This window comes from Dermochelys coriacea, chromosome 2, assembly GCF_009764565.3.
Source record: "Dermochelys coriacea isolate rDerCor1 chromosome 2, rDerCor1.pri.v4, whole genome shotgun sequence".
Lineage (NCBI taxonomy): Eukaryota > Metazoa > Chordata > Testudines > Dermochelyidae > Dermochelys > Dermochelys coriacea.
Window position 1 is genome coordinate 113,402,800 of NC_050069.1, and position 14,881 is coordinate 113,417,680.

Sequence of the window (14,881 nt, forward strand, 5' to 3'; positions counted from 1 at the left end):
CAGCAGAGTGTCTTCCCACTAGGTTACACTCCCATACAGAGTCTGGAATGGAACCCAAGATTCCTGACACTCCCCATTTCTCTGCTGTCAGGAAATATCTGTAAAGTGTCCCATCTCTCCCTAGTGGTGGTCCACAGAGACATGACTACCTATTGCTATCAATTATTCTGTCAGCTCAAGCGGCAGAGATCCAGGTGGTGGCTCTAAAGGTTCCATGTGGTTCTCAATGTGATGTCACATGATGGAATTTGTTTTTTCAGATTGCTTTTTTTAAAACTCTGTGAAATCTCACACACATTATTAAGTTTGCAAAATTAAGCACTTAAAGTTAGGAAATGCCAGAAGCAAGTTTGCCTAAGCAACCCTAATTCAGAATCCTTGTGTAAATGCATTATGATAGGTTTTGATTACATGGTTATATATAATTTTTTCCCACAGGACCCCATCGCATTCAATGCACAGAATGGATCTACTCTGGGGATTAATCAGAATAGTGCAGAAAGGAGGCTGTTGTCTGTAAATCCCTGCTTTATTTGTTGCAGAAGTTGGAAGGTGCACAATGAATGAAGCAGGGGATTGTAAAAAGAGAAAGAATGCTCTCATGGTTAAGGCAGTTTAATGCTGCCTTGAGGAATTGGTTTCTATCCCTGACTCTGCCATAGATACCCTATAGTCAAATCACTTACACCAACCTTTTCATAGGTGGTCACTAGTTGTGTCTTCCTCATTTTCTATGTGCCCAACTTGGACTCTAGCCTGAGCCTGTTTTGCAGAAGTGCTGAACACTCACAGCTTCAACTGAAGTCAATGGGGGCTGTGCTTTGAACAAATAAGGTGCTATATAATGTGGAGTACTCGTTAAAAAGTCTCTCCAAATTGGGCACCCAAAATTAGTGAATACTTTTGACCTTAATCTTTCTGTGCCTCATCTCCCCAACTGTAAAACAGGAATAAATCACCCCCTCACCTCAGAGGTTTTGTGAAGATAAATTAAAGTTCGAGTGCTTGTTCATATCAATTCCAGTTAGGTGTGCATGGATGTCGGAAACTTTTTCCCGAGCCGCTACCCGTCGGGCCGGCTGTGGAGCCCCTTGGAGTGGCACCGATATGGTGCTCTATATATGACCCTGCCAGCCTGACCCCCCTTCAGTTCGTTCTTACTGCCACTGATGGTTGTTGGAACAGCGATCTCTTGTTTGCAAGTGCTCCACTACTCCCTAGCTACTCTACTTATCTCTAGTGTTAGTAATCTGTAGTGTTAAGTATAGTCCTTAACGCTTGAAGGGGTTTCCCCCTTCAACCAGTGCCCTATGGGGCTCCGGGGCATGGCGTCCCAGGGCTTCAAATCTTGCATCTCCTGCGGCAAGCCTATGCCCACAAGCAACCCCTACGACTCCTGTCTTCTGTTTCTGGGAGAGATCCATCAGGTGGATAAGTGCAGGATTTGCAAAGCGTTTAAACCTTGCACTAGAAAGGAGAGGGACATTAGACTCAAACAACTCCTCATGGAGTCTGCTCTCCATCCGCCACAATACTCGGCCCTGAGTGCCTCGGTGCGCTCCTCCAGAGGTGCCGTCCACAGCTCCGAAAAAGGACTTGGCCCACCCCTCTAGGGCCTGGCAGTCTGCTGGGGCCCAAAAGCACTCTCCCCAGCACCGTTCTCACTTGCTGGCCACTTGTAAAAAGCAGGTTATGGAGAAGCCCCCACAAAGACCTGAGGCGGTAGTCGCACCCCCGACAGGACATGGTGCGGACCAGGGACCTTCCAGTAGGCCTCATCCTCTACAAGCCTCCACCTCCCCGGGAAGCCCCATACCGCCGGACTCCCTGCAGCTGCAGGTGGAGGAGGTCACACTGCCTTTCACACCCGACACCTTTGAGGCTGCCAGAGGGTTCATTGAGATGAAGGCATCCAAGTCTCCGGTCTCGAGGCCTACACCATCTCGAGCCCCAGCACAGTCAAGAGGCAAACCAGCAATCTTTGGGCCTTCTGCCCCCAGACCAGCATCACCACGCCACTCTGAGTCCTGGCACTGCTCTGAGTCCCTGCACTGCACCCGTGCTCTGCGCCGCTCTGATTCACGGCACTGGTCTCACAGCCCCGATCCTCGGAGCTGCTCCCGCTCAAGGTGATCATTGGGTGACACGTCATGGTCCCACTTGAGGTCTAGGTCAAAGTCTGAGAGCCCACGGCACTGCTCAAACCAATACTGGTCCGTGCTGAGGCACTGCTCCCTGTCGCGGCCCCACACCTCTCCGCAACACAGTTCGTGAAACCACTCTCCATCGTGGCACTGCTCTCCACCACGGAACCGTTCCCCAGCATGGCATCAGTCGTGGTCGCATTCCCGTGGCCGCTCTCCACCGAGGCAAAGTCCAACATCTCGGCGCTGGTCAATCTCCCGGTACTGCTCTCCACAACAGCACCGCTGATCACTGTTTGGATCTCGCCACTCCACACGGTACCCATTCTGCCCATCAGGGGATGCAGCACCTCCCCTAGTACAGCGTACCACCTCTCCTTAGCCATCCCACTTCCAGTCACTCTCCCACAGGTAGGGTAGGGCATCGGGAGCATCGGAGGCACCCCAATCAGGTCCAGGCAATATTAGACGGGACGCTTCAGCGCCCCACTGGCAATGCCAGTGGCAGTTCTAGACTCCCTGAGCGTACCACCAAGCCCAGGGCAGCCCTCCAGGTTTCCCGCCGCCATCTTGTTCTGGATCCTGTATTCCCAAGGCAACCATCAGTCGTCCTCCTCCGGACTCTGCACAAACCCTGGATCCAGCCAGTGCCCAGGAGGAACCAGAACCAGTGGACCAAGGGGCTGTCTCGGACCCAATTCTGCCGGTTGCCTCCTCCTCCTCGTCTCCTGATGAGGCGGTGGCGGGTACATCCATGGACTACCAGGCCCTACAGGAACTTCTATGGCGAGTGGCCTTAAACATGAATCTCCAGGTGGAGGAGGTCATAGAAGAAGAGGACCCCATGGTGGACATTCTGACACCAGAAGGGTCCTCTAGGGTGGCACTGCCCATTATAAAGTCCATTCAGTCGAATGCCAAAACAATCTGGCAAACTCTGGCCTCCATTCCCCCCACGGCCAAAAGGGCCAAAAGAAAGTACTTTGTCCCCACTAAGGGGTATGAATACCTTTTTACCCATCCCCCCCCCATGCTCCCTGGTGATGAATGCAGTAAATGAAAAAGAAAAACAGGGTCAGTAGGGGCCTGCCCCTAAATCAAGGAACGCAAAACGTCTGGACCTCTTTGGGAGAGAGGTTTATTCTACCGGTGGCCTCTCCCTACGGATGGCTAATCAGCTCGTGATCCTTAGCGGATACAGCTATAATTCTGTTCTGCTATTCAAAAGTTCAAGGAGCTGCTCCCATCTGATTCTCGGCAGGAGCTGGGGGCCATTGCTGAGGAGGGCAGACTAGTGTCCCGAACTGCTCTTCAAGGCTCCCTGGATGCCGCGGACGCGGCAGCTTGTACACTGGCAGCTGGTATTGCCATGCAGTGTAATGCCTGGCTTCAGTCCTCGGGTGACCCGCCGGAAGTTCAGCAAACTATCCAAGACCTTCCGTTTGACAGTCAGGGGCTCTTTGCTGAACAGACCAACTCTAGGTTGCATAGCCTGAAATATTAAAGGAACACAATTAAGGCATGCATACCCCAGTGACTCAAAGAAAGCCATTTAAGCCTCAGCCCACCCAGCAGCAGTCTTTCCCCACTAGGCCCAGGCAGGACTTTTCCTGCAGGAGGAGTAGATACACCAGGCGCAGATCATCACGTCCACCCTCTGGTCAGGGCCAGGATCAGTCCAAGCCCGCTCTGGACCCTAAGCGCCCATTTTGAAGATGTGCGCGAGGACAGATTACCAGTCCATATCCCGGCCAGTTATCCTCCCTTCCTGAACCGTCTATCCCACTTCTACCCTGCATGGTCCCTTATTACATCAGACCAGTGGGTCCTCTGCACAGTAGAGGTGGGCTAGTCTATCCACTTCTGCTCCCTCCCACTCCCCTTGCCCATCCCTTTTCAGGGACCCCTCTCACAAGCAACTCCTGGTCCAGGAGGAGCAGTCCTTCCTTGCTTTAGGAGCAGTGGAGGAGGTACCTCGGGAGCTCAGAGGCAAGGGTTTCTACTCATGCTCCTTCCTCATTCCCAAGGCAAAGGGGGGTCTACAGCCCATTCTGGACCTAAGGGAACTCAACAAGCACATTGTCAACTCAATGGTCTCCTTGAGCACGATCATTCCTCCCCCCCCCCCCCGGATTCGGGAGACTAGTACGATATGAAGGACACTTATTTTCACGTTTCAATCAACCCGTCTCACAGACGTTTTCTCTGTTTCGTAGTAGACAAGACGCATTATCAGTTCCCAGCTCTCCCGTTCGGCCTGTGCACGACTCCCCACGTCTTCACCGAATGCATGGCAGTCTTTCTTTGCTGCCATCATGTGCACATTTACCCGTACATAGACGACTGGCTCATACAAGGCCGGTCTCGCCAGCTGGTAGAATCACAGGTACAATTGGTCAGGGACACATTCGACCACTTAGGCATTATTCTGAATATCAACAAGTCTGTTCTCACCCCAACAAGAACAATAGAGTTCATTGGGGCAGTCCTGGATGCAAACCAGGTGAGAGCGTTCCTCCCAGAGGCCTGTCATCTATCCCTCGTGCATGTAATCACAGGCCTTTGCAACTTTCCCACCACCACGGTGAGACAGTGCCTCAAGCTGCTGGCACATGACGTACTGCACCTATGTGGTGCAGCATGCCAGGTTGTGGCTCAGGCCCCTGCAGGCATGGCTTATGTCCATGTATCGCCCGGGCCGCAACAGTGTGGACATGGTGCTGACCATTCCGGGACATACCCTCGATTCCCTACAATGGTGGCTGGACCCCCGCATGGTAAGCGCTGGGGTACCGTTCCGCACCCCCGCCCCCAGCCCATTCTGACATTGGTAACGGATGTGTCGGCACTCAGCTGGGGAGCACATCTCGGGAGCATGACTACTCAGGGCCTATGACAAGTAGAGGAACTGGCTCTGCATATCAACATCAAAGAGCTCAGGGCAATCCGCCTTGTGTGCCAGCCATTCCTGTCCCACTTGCAGGGCCACTGTGTAGCGATACTGATGGACAATACCACGGCCATGTTTTACATAAACAAGCAAGGCGGAGTTCGGTTGTCTCCTCTCTGCCAGGAAGCTCTCCTCATATGGGAATTTTGTTTAGCCAACTCCATCTTCTCCAAGCCTCATACCTGCTGGGCATTCAGAACGTACTGGTGGACAGCTTGAGCAGGTGGTTCCTCACACACAAATGGTCGATTCAGCCGGACGTCATCCACTCCATCTTCTACAGCTGGGGGTTTCTCCGAATCGACCTGTTCACCATGCGGACCAACAGGAAGTGCCCAACCTTTTTCTCTTTCCGGACTCACAGCCAGGGCTCGATTACGGACGCCTGCCTGATCCCATGGTCCAGTCAACTACTATACGTCTTTCTGCCATTTCCTCTCATCCACAAAATACTTGTCAAGGTCCACAGGGACAAGGCAGATGTCATCCTGGTGGCCCCAGCTTGGCCTCGCCAGTGCTGGTACCCCATCCTCATGGACCTATCGATCCAGTCACCGATTTGTCTACCTCTCACTTCCAACCTCATCTCGCAGAATCACGGTCACTTCCTCCACCCGGACCTTCAGTCACTTCACCTCATGGCCTGGAGAATCTGTGGTTGAACCAAGCAGAGCTTGCCTGTTCGGACCCGATGAGGCAGGTGCTCCGGAAAGCCCCAAGCCTTCTACCAGAACCACTTACAAAGCAAAGTGGAAAAGGTTTTCTATCTGGTGTGCCCAACGGCAAGTACTCCCACTTCAGGCTTCAATCCTGTGCATCCTGGACTATTTGGTGCACCTGAAAGATCAGCGCCTGGCATTCGGTTGTCTTAAGGTTCACCTTGCGGCTATTTCGGCATTTCACCCAGACGTTTCTGGGTGTTCAGTGTTTGCGCACCCTATCGTGGGACATTTTCTAAAAGGACTAGAAAAGATCCATCCCCCGATGAAGCCCCCTGTCCCTGCCTGGGACCTCAATTTAGTCCTATCTCATGGGTCCTCCCTTTGAGCTGCTAGCTTCATGTTCGCTCCTCTACCTCTCCTGGAAGGTTGCCTTCCTAGTGGCCATCACTTCAGCATGACACGTTTCTGAACTACAAACCCTCACATGTGAGCCCCCATATACCATCTTTCATAAGGACAAAGTGCAGCTTAGGCCTCACCTGGCTTTCCTACCAAAAGACGTGTCCCGCCTCCATGTCAGCCAGGATATTTTCCTGCTGGTTTTCTATCCAAAGCCACACGCCACCCTCCATGAGCAGCAGCTGCATTCGCTGGACGTTAGAAGGGTGCTCGCCTTCTACATAGACCGAACGAAGTCATTCCGCAAAACAACCCAGTTGTTCGTCACTCTAGCACAGAGGATGAAAGGTTTGCCCGTCTCTTCCCAGTGGATATCCTCCTGGATCACGGCGTGTATTTGTACTTGTTATGAATTAGCGAAGGTCTCTCCGCTTGTTGTCATGGCTCATTCCACAAGGGCTCAGGCCTCGTCAGCAACCTTCTTGGCACACGTACCCCTCCAGGAAATCTGCAGGGCTGCCACATGGGCTTCGGTGCACACCTTCACGTCGCACTACGCCATCGTCCACCAATCATGTGATGATGCGGCCTTTGGCAGGGCGATTCTCCAGTCTGCAATTCCTTGACTCCAACCCCACCTCCGAGGTAAGGCTTGGAAGTCACCTAACTGGAATTGACATGAGCAAGCACTCGAAGAAGAAAAAACAGTTACTCACCTTTTTGTAACTGTTGTTCTTCAAGATGTGTTGCTCATATCTATTCCATCCCCCCCCACCCATCTTCCCCTCTGTCGGAGTAGCCGGCAAGAAGGAACTGAAGGGGGGGTCGGGCCGGCAGGGTCATATATAGAGCACCGTATCTGCACCACTCCAGGGGGCTCCACAGCCGGCCCAATGGGTAGCTGCTAGGGAAAAAGTTTCTGACACCCGTGCACATGGGAGGGCAGCCACAGGCTCACCCCCACACCAGGGCCAGCTCTAGGTTTTTTGCCGCCCCAAGCAAAAAAAAAAAAAAAAAGCCAGAGTGCCACCAAAGCAAATGGCGCCCCAACCGTACATCAGTCGGGATGCGGGACAAACAACTAAATATCAGGACGTCTGGTCAACCTAAACACATCTCGAAGAACAACAGTTACAAAAAAGGTGAGTAACCATTTTTTTGGGAAGCACTCAGGAACTATAGTGATGAGCACCATAGTAAAACCCAGGAGGAAATTAATTATTCTCTCCATAGCAGGTTTTGAATGTTAAGTGTGCAGTAAATAAGGCCTGGAGGTACACATTGAACAATGAGGATAAAGCAAAATAATAAATAGGTGCTCACTAATTAAGTACCATCCACCTTGTGCACTGAGTGAGCAAGGGGTCCTATGGAATATAAAGTATGTGATCATGTAATTAAAAAGAGTATCTGTGGAGAACGTGGAAGATATCTGTATTATTTTTTGTTCATAGTGTGTACCCCAATTTACTTGTTTGATATTATTCTGTCTAATCACCTGGAGTTGAATCAAAAGGAGCTGTTAGAAAGAGCACACAGGAAATGAAAACCACCACAGATAAGACACCTCTGGCTAAACAACTTCAAGGTTGGTGAGAGGCCCATAGCTGAGCCATTAATTTCTGGCATATTATTTCCAGGTATTAGCCAAAAATACACTGCTGGTTTGACAAGGCTGAAGGCCTGAGATCAAAAGGACACTAAATAGCTAAAAACGCTCACTTTATAGGGGGAAGGACAGTACAGTCATCTGGGGCTGTTTGCGGAGTACAGAGACTTTGACACAGCTCTATTGGATGGGTTTGAGGTAGTTAGGCTTGCACAAGCTTTGAGGGAAATGATAAGCTTTAGGTAAGACCCAGGCCTGTAGGCCTTTTGTGGTTTTAACCCTTTTCTCTGGTTGCTATTTACCTTTAGGTGAATAAACAAATTTATTCCAAAGAAGCTGTTTTAAGTCACTTCAATCAGCGGATGGTCACAGGCTCTCGGAAGGAAGTTTCTTGCTGGTTGCAAGTAAGTTGGGCCTTTTGAGTTAACATAGTTGGGAAACAAGGGGGCTGTAGCCCAGAGAGCCAGTCTAATAGTGGCTGAACTACAGGGTTCTACCTGAGAGAGTTGAAGGAAGCAAACCCTGGCACTTGGGAGGTGCACTCATGAGGGACTGCCAAGGGGTCTAAGGTTCAGCTCGCTCTGTAATAGTTACAATATCATAATGCATATGCACAAGCGAGTTGAATTAAGGTTGCATAGGCAAGCTTAATTCTGGTATTTTCCAACTTTTGAGTGCTTACCTTTGCAAGCTTAATAATGTTCATTTAAAGTAGTTTGTGTGTGTCTGTGTAATATATGCCACTTTTCATCTGAGGACTGTAAAAAGCTCTATAAACATTGGTTAATAAAAGTTCACAACGCCCCTCAGAGGTAGCTTAGAATTATTGCACAGAAAAGTTAAACAACTTGACTAAGGACACCCGGTATATTAGTGGAAGAGCTGAAACAGAGGCCCCGATTCATCCAGGCACTGTTACCCCTCTTGACCTGAGTGGTTATCCAAATTCAGGGCCCTGAAGGTTGTTTTAGTGAGGAAGGTGAAAATGATGTAGTCAGGTATCTTTGTACATTCTTTGTAAATAATTTGGATTGCATCGAAGTCCTGTTTCCTTAGACACAGCAGAAATCAAACAGCAGGAGACAGTGTTTTCACTCACAGCTCACCACTTGGCTCCCTTTCTAGCCTTTTCACAGGGCCACACTCCCAGTGTTTGTTCAGGCTGTGTCTGGTGCTTCTTTTTCCCTCAGCTTCTCTGGTCTTTCTGCCTCTCTTTCACAGAAGCAAATTTTCACAAAACAATAGCCAGAGAAACCCCTCTGCTCACATGTGTCTTTGTTTGGCGCAGTGACATGAGCCTATATTTTGGGTGGAGGCTGCTATTGTTTCAGCTACTGGTTCCATAAGGGAACTTAATTGTTTCTTATATGTATCCCAAATGAAGGGCAGCTGTTACACCCTCCAGTTTCAACACAGTTTAACCTAACAACCCATAACAGTATTTAAACACATGCCTAACTTTAAGTGTGACACTAGTTCTATTGAAGTCAATGGAACCACTCATGTGCTTAATGTAAGGCACATGCTCAAGTACATTGCTGAACCAGGTCCAGAATACAGAAATTCTGAGTTTCTTTAACTAGTACATCACACTGGCTTCTAGCCCCCCTTTGAAGATAGCAGTTTTTTTAAAAGGGGAAAATCACAAATACCAATAAGTGTGGGGGACAGTGGAGTTTGCTTCTCCCACCACATCTGGAGCTACCAAGATCTCTCTCCTCTCCTCCCAAGCAATTTATAAAGGAGCCAGCTCCTGCATCTGGAATACACTAGAGTTTGCTCTGTCTGGAGAGAAGCAAAATAATTTTTCCTACTGACAGGCTGAGGCTGCTACTAGCTACTGTGTCACTTGACTGGTCACTCAGATTGACTGGGAAGGGCTGGGAAATCTCTTCCAGGTACTCAGGTGGTAAATGGGTGGGTGGGATAGGGATTAAAGAAAAATAAATGTGTAAAGTTTACTTAAGCATTACATTTGGGGAAAATTGAAATACATCTTTTGAGGAGGGAAAGGCGGGGTGAAAAAAGAAAGAAAACAGGGAAATAGTTGCTATAGAAGAAGAAAATTAACCAGCGTACAGACAAGGCAGTGATGTCTAGTAGTTTGAGCAGGGTGCTGGCACTCTTTGAAGTCCTCAATTCTATTCCTGACTCCACCACTAATTTTGCTCTCTGACTCTGGGCAACCTCTCTGTGCCTCAGTTTACCCATCTATAAAATGGGAATAATACTTTCCTGTCTCAGAGAAGTGTTGTGAAGCATAATTAATTTTTTTTGAAGAGACTCAGATGACTGATGCTATATATTACAGCTACAAAGTACACAAGATTTAAGGGAACACCTTTAATTTAGATAACAGTAGCAGTAACATAACCATAATGCTTAGAAGCCACAGTCATGTCCCAGAACCCCACTCTGCTAGGTGCTGTACAAACAGAACACAGAGATGGTCATTTCCGCTTGAACATTTTTGTTACTTTGTAACACCCACTATCATTGAAAGATTATGGGAACTAATATTTTAACTACTTTTTTTGTTTACTTTTTTTTGCGCATGACAGCACTTGGTGGATGGCCAATGTTATGGTTTCCCCTGAACAATCAACTGTCAATGAGTCATTCCCTTCTGTTTATGTGGGTTTTATACACAGCAATAGGCAGAAAGGCAGACATTTAGGACCTGATTTCTTCCATACTTACCTTGCATTGGCTCAGATTACCATTTCTCCAAGTGCAAGGATGGACTAAGAGATAAAGAGGGTTTAAAGTGCCTTTAAGTCACCTTTGCACTCCCTGTATTTTGGGATGATGCAGCAGCATGCCTAGTCACCAGAGTAAGCTACAGCAACCTCAGGACTGTTCTCTGCTTATGCTCTGCTTTCTACGATCCTCTGTAGTGCCCAACCTCATTACACAGGAGGGCCACGTAAACCTAAGCACAACCTTGTGTGGGCTAAACAGATTCGACATATTGTATTAAATTTAAAGTCACTTGTATTTTTAAGTTCAGCTTGTTTTGTATATATTGAGACAGAAACAACCTATGTACAGTGTTGTCTATACACTTGTGTAAACTAAAATGATGTGAACATGATGAATGAACACAACACTAATGAATCGGCTGTTAGTATGTTGTGTTGAAGCAGGCTGTGGGCCTTATGAAATGCTGCAGTGGGCTGTTTACGATCCAAAGGTTGGGCACCCTTGAGCAGTCCTAGGAAGCTGAGAATAGCTGTATCTTGCCTGCCCCCTGCACTGAGGGTTAGGAGCAGGGCTAGTTTAGAGTTAGCTATCAGCCTGGAGCCCTTATACTTAGTTATGAGTTCTGTATAGATACACCAGCTCTATGCTGGCCTGGGAAGCCCCCTGTGGATGGGGTGTTATCGGGGGGGGGGCTATCTCCATGTTTCTAAGTCCCTGTTATGCTGCCAGAGTGGGATAAGGGGACCTTAGTGTAACAGAGAATTAGACCCCTTGAGTAGTTACACAAATAAGCTCAAATGCACGTGATTGAGAGGCCAGCAGCTCTCCTTCAGCTTCTCTATCACAAGGATGCAGACTTCTGGGACTGGTTACAGCTAGTTTTTGCTGTTTGTGTTTTTCCTAGTTCAATGCTTCTAAAGCATTTACTATGTCTAGAATGCTACAGCATTCTAAAGGCTACTATTTAAATCTCCAGCCTAGACAGGAGTTGCAACTCTATGTCAGAATTCACTGAGTCTAGATATCCCCACCGCCCCACCCCCAAAGCACTCCTAACCTCACAGCCTCCCTTTGTGGTGGGAGGCATCAATTTTGTAATCCAGTGTATACATTTTTGTGCCAAGCCTAGGTATTTGAGACATTTCTTAAAGTGACAACTTGAAACCTAATCATATTTTTTTTAAAAAAGTTTAAAGTAGTTCCAGGTGCTATACTTGTCACCAAGCCTCCCTGCCAATTTTTTAATTTTTAAATAGGACGTGATTGTAAAGGGCTTGATTCTGCCACCCTGAAGCTGAGTAGTATTTTCTGATGCAAATGGTCTCATTGACAATCCCTTTAAATGGAAATGTCTTTTTGGAGTTTCACCAGACCAAGCACTGCAAGACCTCTACGATGGAAAAGATTCCTTCCTCCCAGTCACAGAAAGACATTTTCCCTGTGATACTGGCCTCCTTCGTAAAGCACTCAGATCTCCTGATGAAAAGCACTAGATAAGTGCTAGGTATTATTGTTACCCTTCCTTGGATCACTCATATAGGAACGGTTCAACTTTTTCACTTCCTTAACAGCTGTTCTCCTGCCCACTGTGCCTCAGGGATGCAGGCCAGACAGGACAGGAGGGTGTATATCAACCTTCTCAAGCTCAGAGCAGTCGGGGGATTACCCTTACAGCAGTTCAAGAACATGGTCTCCCAGGATGAGGAGACCATGCGGCTATCTGACAATGCCATGGTGGTCTCATATCAATCATCAGCAGGGCACCAGGCAAAGAACTTTATAGCCATTGGGACGAATGCTCTCAGAATGGATGGAGAAGAATTTCATAGCCTTAAAAGTATCGCATTTGGCAGGAGCCCCCAGCTTGCAGTCAGACTGGCTGAGTTATCAAGCCATCAGCCCTAGTAAGCAGTCCGTCAACAGGGCAGGTGGGCGGGCGGTCTCTCTCTCTCTCTCTCTCTCAATTTGCTTAAACCGGGGGAGACTCAAAATGGATCTCTTCGCCTTGCCACAGAACCACAATCTACCAAAGCTCTGAAGCAAGGTTAGAGAATCTCAGGCCTGGGCAACAGATTCATTCTCGATCAGATGGTTCCTCATTATGCTCTTATTCCCTTCCTGTTCATTCCAATGGTCCTGAGAAAAGCAAAATCTGATAGAGGCTGTCCAGTGGATCTGGAGCAGGCCTAATCTCTTCCAAGAAGCAAAATGTCCTCTTTTTCGCTCCCCAGTTCTTTTCCTTTCCAAACTCCTTCTTGTGCTTTGCACTAGAAAGGTCTACTGTACATATTCTGTCTGGTTCATTGGATCCATAGAGCATTGCTTACTCGTACACTGAAATTGTGCTGAGAGGCATGGTGACACCCATTGTGTGCATGCCCTCACAAGAGTTGGAGGCACTGTACAAAATCACTGTTAATTTGATTACGTTAGATCCTGCCACAACAACCCTGGCAGCAGCAACAGCTCTTTCCTAACAAGTGGTATGACAAGTTGAAGGTCAGTAACGGAGTCCCTTCAGACAAATGTCCAAGAGATCTGTGGCTTTATTTTGCTCACTACAATCCCACCTGTGATACATCACAGTGTCATGTTATTGATTCATCTCTCAGTGTTACAGACATTAATGGACAAAATCCTATTCTCAGTTACTTCGATGAGGTTGCACCAGTAAAATTTAGTGAAAAATTTGGCTCCGTATGGTACCTGCTGTCACCATCAGAAAACATTTTCTAAGGTTAGTTGAATCCCAAAGGTGCTACTGAAGAAAAATAACTGTCTGGTGTTAGGTGATAGATGTACTATCTTGCTGGGAGGAGAGAAGCCACTACAGTTCAAATATAGCTTGAAATTTCACAATAAGAGTTCTATTGCAAAGAAAGGAAAATATATCTAAGAGCATATTTCCATGTTTTCTAAACAGCTCCCCATCTCCAAGACATCCCTGTGCCACTAACATGCTGACAAAACAAAATATTATACATCTATGAATGTTTCACATTATTCAATCATAGATCACCCAGCACTTTACAGAACAGAGTCAGTATCAAATAGCCCTATTTTACAGATGGGGAATTGTACAGCAGAAAGATTAAGTGACTTGACTAAGGTCACACAAGTCAATACAGATCACATGCCTCTTCACTCAGTCTTGTATACATCCATTGAGGCACAATTCCCTCATCCAGGATTGCCTTAAACAGCCAGATACAATTTCTACTGGAAAAATTCACCCATGTTGAGTTTTTTTGAACTTTTGTTTGCTGGCACCATAAAAAAAAAAAGACATCACTTTTCAATGTCTTAGTCAAATCCTAGGATTGACATTTTAATTTTCATTATAATTATACCAGCTTATTTGCTGAGTGAACACCCATAACCTGGGCTGATGATTTGGAATTTGAAATTAGCATAATAATTATATTTCACAGGCCAGTGACTGACTGAAAATTGCATTTCACTTGTAAATCTGCATGCTTTGAAATAAGTCAGCGAAGCAGGTGGCTTTCAAAAGAAATGTTGGGGGTTGGTCTCTTGTTTTGTTTATTTAATTAAGCTCTTTCTGACAGAGCAAATGTTCAACTCAAGCGATGTGATTCAGTGTAGCTGAATGAATAGCCAAGAGTGTCTTTGGAACTTTCCTGGGGGATATTTTCTATTTTCAGTGTTATACACAGCATGTCAAGAAGTCCCAGCTTATTACTCACATTGGCAGCATCCTCCATTAATGAGGTTTAAAAGAAAACCAGATGAGCCTGAATATCTGAGAGTCCAAAGGGCACAAGGAGGAGCAGTTTTTCCAATCACCATGACTCTGAAACGGTTACTAACTATAGGTGATGCCAGTGGTAAGAAGAGCATTTTGATTGTGCAGACATTTCTCCAGGGAAGTGATTTCAGCTTGCACTATTTTGTGGTATTTTCTGTGGACACTTCAAAAATTGTGGACATCCACATTTAGGTCTTTTTGTCACAGCTTCAGTCACAACAATCTGTTGTTTTAGGAACAGCAGACAGAAGCCACTCAAAGAGCAAGAGAGTAAGCCAGACAAGTTTCTTCATAAAGTATTTGAAAGAACACACATTACAATGTGGTCTATTTTTTCTCTCTAATAACATACTATGCTGGGAGGATAGACAACAGTTTTCATGGCCACAGAGAGCATACCTCCCCAAGGAAAGTGTTTAATTTCAGGCTATTGTGTGTGTTTGACTGTATGTCCTTCATTTTTTTCCCATCACACTTACCCTCCTTTCTGCACAGACAGAACCTGTCATTTCTGCTGTTGGGCTAATCTTTGAGTCCCAAAAAGAACTCATACGAGACCTTTACAAAATGACTTTTTATGAATGACCATTTACCCCTTGCAGAAGATAGTGTTACATATGTGAAATCTCTTTACCAGTGAGAAGG

The 14,881-nt window shown here is 47.0% G+C and overlaps 1 long non-coding RNA gene across 2 annotated transcripts in view; it reads right to left on the reverse strand.

Annotated features, from left to right (window-relative positions):
• LOC122458768 overlaps window positions 1-14,881 on the reverse strand; it is a 48,165-nt gene that overhangs the window by 22,789 nt on the left and 10,495 nt on the right. Inside the window, exon 2 of one of the 2 annotated variants that reach the window (XR_006279006.1) lies at window positions 1,875-3,636. The exons of the other annotated variant lie outside the window; for it this stretch is intronic. This is a non-coding gene — a long non-coding RNA (uncharacterized LOC122458768). The remainder of the gene's footprint in view (window positions 1-1,874; window positions 3,637-14,881) is intronic. 2 annotated transcript variants of the gene reach the window in all.